The following is a 15,358-nucleotide window of genomic DNA, read 5'->3' on the forward strand; positions in this document are numbered from 1 at the left end:
AGTAGAGATGTCCATGTGTATGTATTTAAGTAAGAAGAACTGCAACAGGTACAGGTACAGGTACCCGGGGAGGTGGGTGGGCGTATGTGAATCTACAGCTCTACATGCAAAGAACAGATGCTTACTGGGGAATAACAATAGTTACCTGTAATCTGTGGTTCTCCAGTATTGGTGTCTTTCATGGATTCACATCCCTGAATCGTTCCCAGTCGTAGGAGTGGGAGACCCACGGTACATAAAAAAGCAATAATATGCCTATATTAACCAAAAAACCTTGGTAATAACCAACCAGGAAGTAAAGTAGCCCTAAGCTACAGGAGCAAAAGCTCCCACACTCATGACTATCCTAGTCATTTTGTATAGACCAAACTGCAGCCAATCAGGCGACAGCACCCACCAGAATGTTCCCCCCAGAGGCTCATGCTATCAGATTTTCCCGCACGGGAGTGAAGCCAACATAATCGCCTGAGGAGCCCCTGAGGGGAGGTGGGCGGGTGCATGTGAATCTATGAAAGACACCAATACTGGAGAACCACAGATTACATTCAAGTAACTATTGTTCTTCTCCAGTATTGGGGTGTCTTTCATAGATTCACATGCCTGAATCAGAGTAGATCGCAGTACAAATCATAATGCTCATAGACGCTCCTTGTATCATAGTACATACGCATGCTTTGCAAAAAGAGAATAACATGTAAAATAAGCGTCTAAAAGAGCATAGAGGAGGAGAGAGAACAGAGGCTCACCTTATGTGAAAAGATTGCGGAGAACTGCTCGTTCCACTGAAGTATCTGCATCACTTGCAGCATCCAAACAGTAATGCCTGGTGAACGTATGCCTGCTGGACCAGTTTGCCACTCTGCAGATCTGATGGAGTCACACCAGCGAAAAGAGCTGTAGAAGAGGAGACTGCTCTTGTAGAATGTGCCCTAGGCAAAGATTGTAGAGGCCTTCCCGCTTGTTGATGACAGACTGATTGCCGAGGACACCCAGCGGGCTATGGTCTGCTTGGATACAGCGTATCCCTGACGTAGCCTTCCGTATGCTACAAATAATTGATCTGTCTTTTGCAATGTAGCAGTTAGTTGGAGATAGACTTTGAGACATCTCCAGATGTCTAGGGAATTCAAGGCCTTTTCTGTCGCTGTTTGCGGATTAGGAAAAAATGTCCTAAGAATCACTGACTCATTAAGATGAAAGTCAGAGGGAACTTTAGGCGTGTAACTTGGATTGGTACGGAGCACCACTGAATTTGAAGTGAATTGTAAGAAAGGAGACTTGATGGTGAACGCCTGAATGTCGCTAACCCTTCGTGCTGACGTCAGTGCTAAAAGTAGAGAAACCTTCCATGAAAGGAACTTGAGATCCACTTAATGAAAAGGTTCAAAGGGATGATACCTGAGCTGGGCGACCACTACATTTAAGTACCAGGATGGAGGTGGACGTCGAATAGGAGGAAACAATCGGAATAGACCTTTAAAGAATTGTTGGATTATTCTAGTAGAATAAAGAGAGTTAGAGCCATCTTGACGGAATCTGGAAATGGTTGCCAAAAACACCTTCAGTGTGGAATGAGATAAGCCTGACCTAGCCAAATGGAGAAAGAACGGCAAGATCTGTTCTGGTTTAGCATGAATTGGGTGTAAATTGGCAGAGTGACACCAGGCACAGAACCTTTTCCATTTAAGTTTGTATGTCTTAACAGTGGAAGGTGCTCTAGCAATGGCCAAAACCTCTTGACAATCCTCAGGAATATCTAGATGGGCGAATTCAACGTGTTGAGGAGCCAAGCTGCTAATTTCAAGGAAGATGCGTCCGGGTGACAAATTTGACCCCCTTTCATTGTCAGAAGATTCGGAATTGATGGAAGCTGAATGGGATCGCACTCCGAGAGAAGTAGAAGCTCGGTGAACCAATATTGGCGAGACCACCTGGGCGTAATAAGAATGAGGCGAGACGGCTGCCTCTTCATTTTCCGGATGTCTCTGGGAACCAAAGGAATCGGAGGAAAGGCGTATGCATATATCTGAGACCAGTTCCTCGAAAGCGCATTCCCGCATGAGTCCCTGTGGGGAATCCAGCTTGCAAAGTGTGGGCATTTTTGGTTCTGAATTGTTGCAAACAAGTCCAGGTCAGGGTGACCCCACTCTAGAAAGACTCGGTCCAGAGTCAGTTGATGGATCCCCCATTCGTGATTGGAAATTGCAGATCTGCTGAGAGAATCCGCTAGCACATTGGACATCCCTGGGACGTGAACTGCTGAAAGATTTATCTTGTGATCCAGAGCCCAATCCCAAATCTCCATGCATTCTGAGAAAGAAGGGCCGATTTTGTACCCCCCTTTCTTGTTTAAGTAATGCATACTTGTTGTATTGTCTGTCCTGATTAGAACTGTGGACCCCTTTATTACTGCTCGAAAGGAGTTCAAGGCCAGAAAAATAGCTCTCAGCTCTAGCAGATTTATGTGCCATTTCTTTTGCTGCACTTCCCGTTGACAGTCATTCCCTGAAGGTGTGCCCCCCATCCTTTGAGGGAAGCATCCGTGGTGATGGTATAACTTGGCACTTCCGTCAGGAATGTACATCCTTCTTGCAAGTTTTTCTTTTGAATCCAACAGTGAAAGGCTTCTATGGCTCCTTTTTGCAGCATGCCGACTACCTCCTGCTGCAATAATTGCAAATGCTTTGTGGACAAAGGACGGTGTCTTGGGGGAATGTTGGGTGGAGTGGATGTTAACTCCAAACAATAACCATACTGGATAAGTTGCCTCACCCACCTGTCTGTAGTGATGGATTTCCAGACCTGCAGGAACTGTTGTAGTCTCCCCCCGACCGGGGTGGTATGGTCGGGGGGCAGTGACAAGACGTCACTGTTTGTTAGTGGCGGAGGATCGGGAGCTGTTGTTTCCACGACCTCTGCCCTTGGTGCGGTTTCCACGATAGCCACCCCTACTGTGTTTGTTGTAGGTGGCCTGCGTGCCTCCTTTACTGTATTGTGTCTGCTGGGACAGCTGGCCTCTGGAAGCTCCTCTATTGTTGGAGCGACGAAAGGAACCACCCCTGAACTGCTGCAACTGTAGAGCCCCCATAGACTTTGCAGTCTGTGTCCTTTTTGATTTTTTCCAAGGTGGTGTCGACCTCTGGGCCAAATAAGTGATCAGGGTTAACAGGCTGATTTAGTATGGTGGTTTGTAACTCGGGCTTGAAACCGGAGATTCTCAGCCAGGCATGTCGCCGTAACATCACACTTGTATTAATTGCCCTGGCTGCAGTGTCTGCTGCGTCCAGCGCACACTTAAAAGATGCGTTTGATATAAGTTTCCCTTCTTGTATTAGCATCTCTGCTGCCTCCTTATACTCATCTGGCAAGTGTTGTAATAGGGTTTCAAGTGTATCATAAGGAGCCCTGTCATATCTGGCTAAGAGAGCCTGTGTGTTGGAGATTCGCCAGATATTGGCCGCTTGAGCTGCCACCCTTTTCCCTGATGCTTCTAGCACTTTAAATTCTTTGTCAGGGGGAGGAGCATCACCCGTTGTTTGCGAGTTCGCCCTCTTCCGGGCATTGGAAACAACTAGAGAGTCCAACGACAACTGTCCCTTGATATACGTAGGGTCCACAGGTGCTGGTTTGTATTTTTTCTCAATTCTGGGGTTTATCACCCTTGCCCTTGTGGTCTCCTTAAAAATGTCTCCAGCATGTTTTAGGACACCCTTTAGCATTGGTAGAGTCTTGACAGTTCTCTCTGAGGTTGAGAAGGTGTCAAACAAAAACTCCTCTTCAATAGGGTCAGCATGGAGCTGGACATCATGATTTTTTGCTGCCCTTTTAATAAGTGCATTAAACGCAGCCGTGGCTTCTGTAGGCGAGGTCTAAATAGAATAGACATGACTGTCTGGGGCAATTTGTGGATCTCCTGGGTCAGGAGCGTCTGTCCAGGGTTCAGTGTGATCTTCTGGATCAGTGTCTACAGGATAACTGTAATCCTCATGGTCACCATCCCCTACTTCCACATCTGAGTATGTGGGTGAGATAGGAGCAGTGTCTTGTCCATGTGGTGTTATAGGTTCAAAGAGATGAGGTGACGTAGCAGAATCCCTCTTTTTTTTTAATGGCATTTTATTTGACTCCATAGGCTGTTCTGGGGCGATCTTTCGCTTGAAAATGGAAAGTCTACCCGTCTCAGCGTCGATGAATTGCCTCGACTGATCTTCTGGCGGAGGCTGTCGATGCTTGGCGGCCACCTCCGTAGTCGTAGGCTTCGGCCCCATGGACACCTTCTTGGTCGCTTCGACGGCCGTCATAGGGGCGAACGCCTTAGGTACCACTTTTGGCGGCAGTGTGAACAGGATGGGTGCCGACGACTTTGGAGGTTTACTGACCGGCTTCGGGGGTGGAGTAGCCTTTGGTCTGACAGTAGTAGCCTTCTCTTTAATGCGTTTCAGCGAGTCCGACACCTGCTTTGAAAAAGAGGCGGATGGCTGTGTTGACTCGACGGGTTACTTCGAGCCACTGCCAGTTGTGGACTCGAGGTCTATACTGCTTTTAGCCTTGTCGAGTCGACGCTTAGGATCGAGAACTTTCTGAGTTCCGAGTCCCTTGTCTGTGTCGACGGCCTTCGGCGCAGACTTCTTCGGGTCGACGTCCTTGACCAGTTTCTTCGGTGCCCCGGTCTTCAGTTCGACACCCTTTAGCGTCCTCACCGGGTCGATAACACTCTTCTGTTTTGTCAGTGCCGGTGCTTCAGAGGTCTTCGAACCGACCAAAGTAATACGCACTTTCGGTTTCGATTTAGTGTCCAGTGCTTTCGGTTTTGTAGATACCAATGCTTTTGGTTTCGATTTTGATCGGTCAACCGATGGCTCGTTAGAAATGTCCGTAGCCGGGCCTTGAGGCAAGGCTGTAGAACCAAGCGTTCGATCCCTCGAACTGAGCCTTATCAAGTGTTTTGGGTGCGGCCCCCGTAGTAACGGCTGGGCCTAGCTCCTCTCTCGAGCTATCTTCCACGGCCCCAAAGGCCTCATCATCGTCTCCTACCTAGTCGACGACGTCTTCAGTATCGACCATTTCCACATCTGCGTCGTAACTGGAGTCGATCTCCGATGCAGGATCAGACAGGTTTTCTTGAACTTCCTGCTCGACTCCCTCATCATCCTCGGCATCGTAGATGTTCACCGGGTCAGGTGCAGTCTGCTGGGCCTCCTTCCGCGCTGCGCGTCGAAGGCGAATAGTCTTCTTGGAGCGGAACCGAGAACAAGCCATACAGCTGGCTTCATCGTGATCCGGAGACAGGCACTTGTTGCACACCGGGTGGACATCAATGTGAGGTTACTTGGAGTTGCAAACGGGACATCTCTTGAACGGGCTCCGTTCCATGATGGATCGTCGATAAGGCCTCTGGTGTCGACCGGGCCTTCAGTGCCGAAAAGCCACGCGGCTCCTCTTGACGTCCGGCTCGGGGACAGAGCTGGAACAAGTACTGGGCACCGATTGCAGAGACAATACAGACGACAACTAAAGGCCTTTTGGCCAAAAAGAAAGTTTTTTATTGATTCCGAACTTGAGTTAACAAATATACATCCAAACCCAATGGCGGAAAAAAACAATCTGAGGATGGAGTGGATGCCCATGCGCACTGTAGTCAAGGGGAGGAGCCACCTATCTCGTGATACTTCGAAGACTCTTCCAGGACAACAATGTGCAATCATCCGGACCCAACACTAGGCGGCGATCTATGCACAGATATGACTTCAGCAGCCCACATGCCTAGAACACTATGTATCTGGTAGAGACGATTCTAGCCGCAGATTCCTTCACGTAGAATTATCCCCAGGCATGAGACTGGATCCGGAAACTTTTTTGCCACAGCATCTCTGCGCGCCGGGGGCGGGATGACATCACACAACTCCGCCCAAGCGTCGTCCACGCACGTGACGTCAGCGAGGTCACATACGACCCGCTCCAGCGTGTCTACGTCAGTTTTCTTCGGAGAACAGTGTGCGAAAAGCAGAACATTTGGAAAGAAACAGGACTAACAACACCACCCACAGTAGTGTCACACTGCAGAACCCAAGGCAGTGAAAGAAGAAGCGAGCAGAGCCCTGCATAACCACCCTGCCGGCACATAGACAGCCTCCCACCTTCTTGCCCGGGAGGCAAGTAACATGCGTACACGTAGGAAACCCACCACCCCCAACCTGAGCAAGGAAGGGGACCAGTCCCAACAAACCCACAAGGGACAAGGGCAAGACATGGCCAGATGACCCTTAAGCAGAGGATAGCAATGGAAGGAAGGGAGGGGAGGGAGAACAGGGATAGAAAGCAATCCCCCCAAACCTGGAGTAGCCGGAGCAGCAGGGCACCGAACACCGGGACCCCATCCTCCAAAGAACCAAAGGAGGAATGAACCACCCCCACCCGTCAAGAACAAAGAAGACACTCACAGGAGATATAGCCCCCCACCGGGAGGCGAGGACTGAAGACCAACCTAAGAGTCCTCGCAGAATAGGGGAGGAAGGGCGGCCGTGAAGGAATCTGCGGCTAGAATCATCTCTACCAGATACATAGATACGGAAGGTAAGTAACTCTTACATCTGATAGAGACTACTAGCTGCAGATTCCTTCAAGTAGAATAGATACCCTAGCAATAACCCATGGGAAGGAGGGTCTGCAAAAGGACCCCACCAGCCAATACAGAACAGAGGGGCCCACAGGGAAACAGATCTGTAGACCAGGTAGAACCTCGCCCCTGCCTGGCAAAGGGAACCACCCCAAGCAGACCCTCACCGACCCCAAAGGATGTAGGAGGGAGAAGAAAGCTGAAGAGGAACCACGGGCAAGGTCGGAGAGGCCAAAGCATCCCACTGCCCCACAAGGCAACACAGCTTCCGCCCAATGCCAAGACAGGAAGGAGGAAGACAAAGAAGAAGCCTAGAAGACCCAAGGAAGCGAGGGAAAAGAAGGCAAACCCACTCCAGTTGGATTACAACCTGCCAGCCAGAACAGCGCTGGCAGTCAAAAGCAGCCAGAAGGGGCGTGGCTAGCGGCCGGCAAAGATGGCTGCTTGCTGAGGAAGCTCCGGAGTCGAGGTGCCCTTCCTGATCAATCTGACCACTTATCCTGCTAATTAACGGGAGGCTGGAGCACCCGTGCATGTCCGTGACCGAGCGGCGTTGTATGCCACGGTACCGATGAAAATCCATACCAGATAACCAGGGAAGACCGAGACCGAAGAATAGCGGCCTACTTCCCCGGCGGAAGCCAGGGCCTCGGGTGATTCGACTGCCCGGAGGAACTCGAGGGGAAAGTGCTGCGGTGGTTGGCCTCGACGGACGGACAGGGGGCCCATGTCTAAAGAACGACGGGCCTGTTCTTAACGCCCCTGGGAAACAGCGAAGACACCGAGAAGGAGCGCATCCAGTGGGCCCAATACGTGGGGCCGAGAGACCGAGCGAAATAAAAGAGCTGCGACCTGTATAAACATCGGAAGGCTCGGCTCCGAGGTCCGTCCATGACCAGACCCGACTGAGTGCTGCGTTTTACAGAACGACGACTGCGACGATAGCCGGGAACACCAGCGGCCTTGGACCGGCGGCCTGATCTGCTGGCAGAAGCCGGGCCCTCGAGTGATTTGTCTGCCCAGACGGGCTCCATGACCGATGTAGCAACAGAGGCCCATTTCTGAGTGGGGGCTAACGGGCATATAACGCTCCTGGAACTGGGCTGAAGGGCCGGTTACGAGGGACTGAGAGGCCCAGCACCATAAAAGGCCGAGACTGGGCCAGGAATAACGACACAAGGCGTGAAGCTTTCACCAAGAGACACAGAGGCAAACAAGGAGGTAGCTGAGGCGTCTCGGCCCAGAAGGGTCGCTCTAACCACAGCGACTAGGCATGCGACCATTGACCTACTGGTGGAGCTTTGGTAGATGAGTTGGAACGAAGCACAGTGTAACACAGAAAGACCCCCCGCCTGATATAGGTGCCCCACGTGCAGCCCCGCAGTGAGAAAACTTTGCCTCTGTCGTGGAGCACCAATTCCCGGGGAAAAAAGCCTACATCCACACTGGTAATCACACTAGAGATACAGAGAAACACGGGCTCACCTACGCGTTCCCCCACCCCCCATAAGTGGAGATTATACTGGAAAACACGGAGCACAGCGGAAGGAAACAGAGGAGAAAATAAACCTAAGAGATTGAGATCCTCTGGTCAACCTCCCGCGACACCAAAGGGACTCCCGCAGGAGTTTGCGGCGAGGCAGAGACGCCACTTCTCACATTGGTGTGCAGCGGGTGGGATTTGAGCTTGCTGTTGTTTTTACCAAATATAATCTTGAGATATCATTTGAAAGATCACATAGGTACATATAACAAGCTTAGAAATACTCTGAGTTCTACTGAACCAGCTGTTGTAGTAGAAAGGGAGTAGAACACCCTGACTACAACTCTAAGCAAGGGATCAGTAGGTAAACCTATAGTGTAGGTAAGTGCACCACTTACACCTCACTAGAAAAGCATGTCTACCACAGGAGAGAACTCAGTGGCTCCCCTTGTGGCAGTTGACCCTCCACAGGTCATGTCAAGATATGCAGCCCTTAGCTTCCAGGAGATTAAACAATTGTGTACCTCCAGGAAACTAAAACAGGGTTCTACACCTACAACTAACTTCCTGATAGGTCTCTTAGAGACATTTGATGCCAGAAGGGCTTCTAATCCAGGCCCATCTGATCCTACAGAGGAAGACATACCCCCACTAGAGGAGGCCTCCAATTTCCCTGAAACTGATGAAGTGGAGGGAGATGGAGACTCATCTGATGGTGAGGTAAACCATGGTCAGGGAGGAGTCAGCAGACTTACCAGGGCCAACTTAAGCATACATGAGAATGGAACTGGGGGACCCCCAGGCCCATCCTCAGGCAGGCTTAACCTTGGGAATAGACGAGTTAGGTCTCTCTCCAGAGGCTCTAACAGATCTATTCACACCCATGTCTCTCAGGCATCTTCTCAGAGAGGGATGACATCCCCCCAGAGAAGGGAGCATGAAGCTAAGATGAGGGAAGTCAATCTGAGGATTGAGAGGGAAGAACTTGCCCTTGCCAAAGAAAGACTTGCCTTTGCCAGAGGCAGACCCCACTGGTGGCAGCATTATCCCTAGAGATAAAGACAGGAGTTTTGATACTAGACACCTGAGTAAAATAGTGCCCCCCTTTAAGCAAGGGGATGACATCCACAAATGGATGACTGCTTTGAAGAGGGCCTGCACTGTCCAGTGCATCCCCCAAAGTCAGTGGGCAGCTATATTGTGGCTCTCCTTTGAAGGTAAAGGTAGAGATAAGCTCCTCACTACTAGAGTTGAGGATGCTAACAATTACCAAGTCCTGAAGAACACACTGATTGATGGGTTTGGCTTAACAACTGAGCAGTACAGGTTGCTGTTCAGAGACACCCAGAAAATTCAGTCTCAGGATTGGGCTGACTTTGTTGATTGTGCCACTAAGGCTTTTGAAGGCGGGTTACTGGGAAGTAAAGTTACTGATTACACAGGATTATATAATCTAATTATGAGAGAACAAATCTTAAGTAATTGTCAGAATCAGTTGTTGCATCAGCACTTTATTGACTCAGATCTGACCTCTCCCCAAGAATTGGGAAAGAAGGCAGACAGATGGGTCAGGACAAGGGTCAAGCAGCAGAACCAGAACCAGGGTGGTGGCCAGAAGAAAGCAGACCAAAAGGGTAATGAGAATAAGAAAAATAACCAGAAGTCTTCAACGGGGCCCCAACAATCTAAGGAGGGTGGGTCCCAGAATTCCCAAAAGAAGAAGAATAATCGTCAGAAGAAACCATGGTGCCAATACTGTAAAAGTAATACTCACTGGTTTAGTGAGTGCACCAAGAAAGGCCCAGCTCCTACCACTATTGCCCCTAAGGCACCTGCAACCCCTAGTTCAGTTAGTAGTGGTAGTGCTCCTCCAAAGACTATAGTGGGGTTAACCTTGGTATCTGAGGCAGGCTCTGACCTAGTCAGAGTACCTACCCAGGCTGTTCTTGTTAGTACTGGGGACATGGATTGGACCCCTACAATAAGTCCCAGTACTCTGGGCAAGTACAGGCAAACACCTTTAATCAATGGAAAGATGGCTCAGGCCTACAGGGACACCTGTCCAAGTGTCACTATGGTGACACCAGCATTTGTGGACCCTGGGCAGGTAATACTAGGTTCAGACTACCTAGTGACCAATGCTAGCAATGTCAGTACCAACCATAGTATGGTTCTTGTTAACTTCTCCTGGGGAGGGGTAAATGGCCTCAAAAGGGTTGTTGTTAGTTCAGACGTCACAGTGGACTCTCTTTTGGGCAATGATTTGGAATCCTCCTGTGGAGTATAGGACTCATGTGGAAATGTTAGGTTTGTCAGCAAATGTCCTTGCTGTGACTAGGTCACAGGCCAAAAAATGCCCAGCTGAACTAGTGCTGGATCCTGGGACAATGGACCAGACACTTCCCAAGAGAAAGAGCAGTAGGGTTAAGGCAGAGCCTTCCCCCCTGCCTCAAGGTGAGGATCAGCTCTCTCAGGAGGCTGACCCAAAGACCCCAGAAGGATTTATCCTAGAAGAGCTTGAACCTGAACAGGTTGAGTTTCTTGGGACAGGGGGGCCTTCCAGGGCAGACTTGAGACAGGCTCAATTAGACTGTTCATCTCTTGAACCCCCTCAGACAGCAGGCTGCTGCTGAGGCTGCAGGGAATGCCACAGGTGCCCACAAAGTATACTGGGATGATGGACTCCTTTACTCTGAGGCAAGAGACCCCAAGCCTGGTACTACCAGGAGGCTGGTCATCCCCTTGTCACTGAGAGGTTTCCTTCTCACCTTGGCCCATGAAATTCCTCTTGCAGGTCACTTAGGCCAGAACAAGACTTGGGACAGGCTTGTCCCTCACTTTCACTGGCCTCATATGTCTGAAGACACCAAAGAGTTTTGTCGCTCATGTGTCACCTGCCAAGCCAGTGGCAAATCAGGTGGCACCACAAAGGCCCCCCTTATACCACTACCTGTGGTGGGGGTACCCTTTGAAAGAGTGGGGATTGACATTGTTGGATCAATGGATCCCCCAACAGCATCTGGGCACAGATTTATACTGGCGGTAGTGGATCATGCCACCAGGTATCCAGAAGCTATTCCCCTTAGGACCACTACAGCTCCTGTTGTGGCCAGGGCCTTGCTTGGAGTATTCTCCAGAGTGGGGTTTCCTAAGGAGGTTGTCTCTGACAGAGGTGCAAACTTTATGTCAGGATACTTGACTGCAATGTGGAAGGAGTGTGGTGTCAATTACAAATTCACCACCCCCTATCACCCACAGTGCAATGGGCTTGTGGAGAGATTCAACAAGACCCTCAAAGGGATGATAAAAGGGTTACCAGAAAAGCTTAGGCGAAGATGGGACATCCTTTTACCCTGCCTTTTGTTTGTTTACAGAGAGGTCCCACAGAAGGGGGTTGGTTACAGCCCTTTAGAACTTCTATTTGGGCATCCTGTAAGAGGACCCCTGTGTCTTGTGAAGGAAGGATGGGAGTTACCTCTCAAAAAGCCTAAGCAATACATAGTGGACTATGTACTTGGTCTCCGCTCCAGGATGGCAGAGTACATGGAAAAGGCATCTAAAAACCTTGAGGCCAGCCAAGAACTACAAAAAGCTTGGCATGACCAAAAGGCTGTCCTTACTGTTTACCAGCCTGGACAGAAGGTGTGGGTGTTGGAGCCAGTGGCCCCAGCAGCTCTCCAAGACAAATGGTCTGGACCCCATACTATAATTGAACAAAAGGGAGAGGTCACCTACCTGGTAGACCTTGGAACTCCCAGGTGCCCTCACAGAGTACTTCATGTGAACAGGCTCAAGGCATTTGTCAACAGGGAAGACATGGGCTTGCTCATGTCTACAGATGAGGGACAGGAGGAAGAGAGTGACCCTCTCCCAGACCTGCTCACTCAGAACCCTGATGATGGGTCAGTAGATGGTGTGGTCTTTTCTGACAGCCTCTCTGAACATCAGCAAAAGGATTTATTTATTTATTTATTTATTTGATTTGTATAGCGCGTTATAGCCACAGGGGCCTCTAAGCGCTTGCAAACAAGTTCTTCAATCCTTTAGACAAATGTTCTCTCTGACACCCAGTCAGACAAACTGGTGCACCCATGAGGTGGACACTGGTGACAGTCTGCCTATAAAGAGTAAAATCTACAGGCAACCTGACCACGTCAGGGACTGCATAAAACAAGAAGTAGAAAAGATGTTGGAATTGGGAGTCATTGAACCCTCAGAGAGCCCTTGGGCTAGTCCTGTAGTTTTAGGGCCTAAACCTCACACCCAGGATGGTAAGAGAGAGATGAGGTTTTGTGTAGACTATAGGGGTCTCAATGCTGTCACTAAGACAGATGCCATCCAATACCAAGAGCAGATGAACTCATAGATAAATTGGCTTCTGCCAAATTCTTGAGTACATTTGACCTGACAGCTGGTTATTGGCAAATCAGGTTAGCTGAGGATGCCAAGGCCAAAACAGCATTTTCTACCCCAGGAGGTCATTACCAATTTGTGGTGATGCCCATTGGTTTGAAAAATGCACCTGCCACTTTTCAAAGGTTGGTGATCCATGTTCTCTCTGGGCTGGATGACTTCTGTGCAGCATATCTAGATAGTGGAGAAGTGTGGCTCACTGGTTAGAGCAGGCAGACCTGGAAGCAGAGGTCAGCCCGGGACCAGGGTTCAATTCCCGGCTCGGCGGGTCTTGAGTCGTAAAATGTCCATGGACTCGACATTTCTCGCTCCGGTGCCTACTCCAGTCATGGGTTCACACTCTGCGACTCTGGGCAATAGCTTGCTTAATCTCCACAATGGCCCCTCACGGCGGGATGCGTGGCTTTCACCTTGCGGATACCCTGCTGGGGTTATCTCACAGGGGAATACCAGGACGGGTTCCCTAAGCAAGCGCTTAGAAACCAGTGGTGATTTGCGCTATATAAATTCCTGTACACTTACATTTACATTTACATATTGCTGTCTTTAGCTCCACCTGGGAGGATCACCTGATCCACCTGAGGAAGGTTTTGGAGGCCCTGCAAAAGGCAGGCCTCACTATCAAGGCTACTAAGTGCCAGATAGGGCAGAGTCAAGTTGTATATCTGGGCCACCTTGAAGGTGGAGGCCAGGTTCAACCTTTGGAGAGCAAGATACAGGCCATAAAGGACTGGGCTCTTCCAACCACCCAGACACAGGTCAGAGCTTTCTTGGGCCTGTCTGGTTACTATAGGAAATTTGTCAGAAATTATGGAACCATTGTGACTCCACTTAATGACCTGACAAGTAAGAAAATGCCAAAGAAAGTTTAGTGGACAGTTAGCGGTCAAAAGGCATTTGATGACCTAGAGCAGGCCATGTGCACTGCACCTATTCTCAAGAGTCCAGACTACTCCAAACCTTTCATTGTCCAAACAGATGCTTCTGAGTTGGGTGTGCGAGCTGTTCTATCTCAACTGAATATTGATGGTCATGACCAGCCCATTGCTTTTAGAAGCAGAAGGCTGACCCCTAGAGAGAAACGTTGGTCAGCTATTGAGAGGGAGGCCTTTGCTGTGGTTTGGGCCCTGAAGAAGCTGAGGCCATACTTTTTTGGCACTCACTTCAAGATTCAGACCGACCATAAGCCCCTCTTATGGCTAAATCAAATGAAGGGTGAAAACCCCAAACTTCTTAGGTGGTCCATTTCCCTACAGGGGATGGACTTCACAGTGGAGCACAGACCAGGGACTGACCATGGCAATGCAGATGGTCTCTCCAGGTGCTTCCACTTAGAACAAGAAGACTCACCTGGTCAAGGTTAGTTTAATGTCCCTAAGTTTGGGGGGGGTTATGTAGGAGAGTAGGGTCTGCAATCCTATGGTCACCCCCGATTTTTGCTTTTTGCTTCACTGGTTTACGACTTTCCCTGGCTGTGGGCCTGTTAATCAGACCCACAGCCTAGCTGTTCTCTCTCTAAATTGACAACCATGTACCTTAGGTGCATTTACCAATTGGTACTGGGCCACCTCATCAGTCCCTGTACAGTGTACTATAGGTACCCAGGGCATAGGTGTACCCAGGGCCTACCAGGGGCTGAAGCATGTATTATGCCACCCCTGGCTGGCCATCTAAAAAAACACAACTGGCTGCACGACAGCTGGGGCAAGATGGTGTAATCACCCTTTGCTTTAGATATAGTTACCTATATCTAAACCTAAAATGGACACATATATTCCTATCAGTCACTCCTATGGCAGGCCTTATCAATCCCGAAGGCAGAGTGCTTGGAATTATGTGAGATGGTGCTCTGGCATGAGCTGAGCCCGTTTGCAGCTTGCAGAACCAAGTCCTAATAGCTGTTCCATGATAACGCTATACCATATACTCTTAAGTGCATTATAATCCTCGCGGTTATTGCTAACTTTGGTATAGCATTATCAAAACATGTTGAGTAAGGTGTCATACGAATTGGAATACTAACCCCTCGCCAATTCTGGCGACGGGGGTAGCATTCCACCCTTCTAGAGGGACACGACATGTATGTAACTGTGAACCCCGGTTAAAGTTAACTCGAGCCTCAGCATCACAAAATGGATGCTGCCACCACAGACACAAGTCTGACCTCCTGCTGCTGGGAGTCCTTCCAGCGAGGGAGGCTTGGACAAAGGGTTTCCTGCCTTGGGAGGTGCTAGCACCACCCCAGACAGGATTTTGTGTATTAGGTAGGACAGGGCTGAAAGGAATGAGACATGCCTGGGGCACACAAGGTGTCCCTGTGCATACACCGGTCTAAACCAGTTCCTGGGGCACTCCAGCCCCAGAGCTGGCGCAAGACCGGACAAAGGATAGGGGGTGTAACCACCCCCTTCCTGGTCCCACCCAGAGGAGGGACCTAGTCGTAGTACAGCCCCCTTTAGCCGGATAAAGGTAGGAGCTGGTCCCATTCCAAGTTAGATTATCCTGAACAACTTTACAAGAAGAAACTCTGGACTCCACAGAAGACTGAAGAAATCTCCCATGAGGGCAAGGAGTGTCCACCCTGCACAAGCAGGCACCATCAGCGTCCAGCGGCTTCACTTTGTCGTCTTCCTTCCCGGATCCAGACTTCAGAGCCCGACGAGACCCGGATTCCCAGACCTCTCCGACCTCTACCTACATCTGCAGCACAGCTGAGATCTGTGGGTGCGACGAGACACGTGGGACCGGCCATCTTGAAAGAAGCAGCACTTCGCTCCAGCACGACTTCAGAGGTATCCTCGTCCAAGTGCTTTCGGGACTGAGAAGCCCCGACCCCGAGCAGCTCC

The 15,358-nt window shown here is 49.9% G+C and overlaps 1 protein-coding gene across 13 annotated transcripts in view; it reads right to left on the reverse strand.

Moving 5' to 3' along the window:
* KIF1B (kinesin family member 1B) overlaps positions 1-15,358 on the reverse strand; it is a 1,388,545-nt gene that overhangs the window by 263,412 nt on the left and 1,109,775 nt on the right. The gene's annotated exons all lie outside the window — the stretch shown is intronic.

Source organism: Lissotriton vulgaris, chromosome 5 (genome assembly GCF_964263255.1).
Source record: "Lissotriton vulgaris chromosome 5, aLisVul1.2, whole genome shotgun sequence".
Classification (NCBI taxonomy): domain Eukaryota; kingdom Metazoa; phylum Chordata; class Amphibia; order Caudata; family Salamandridae; genus Lissotriton; species Lissotriton vulgaris.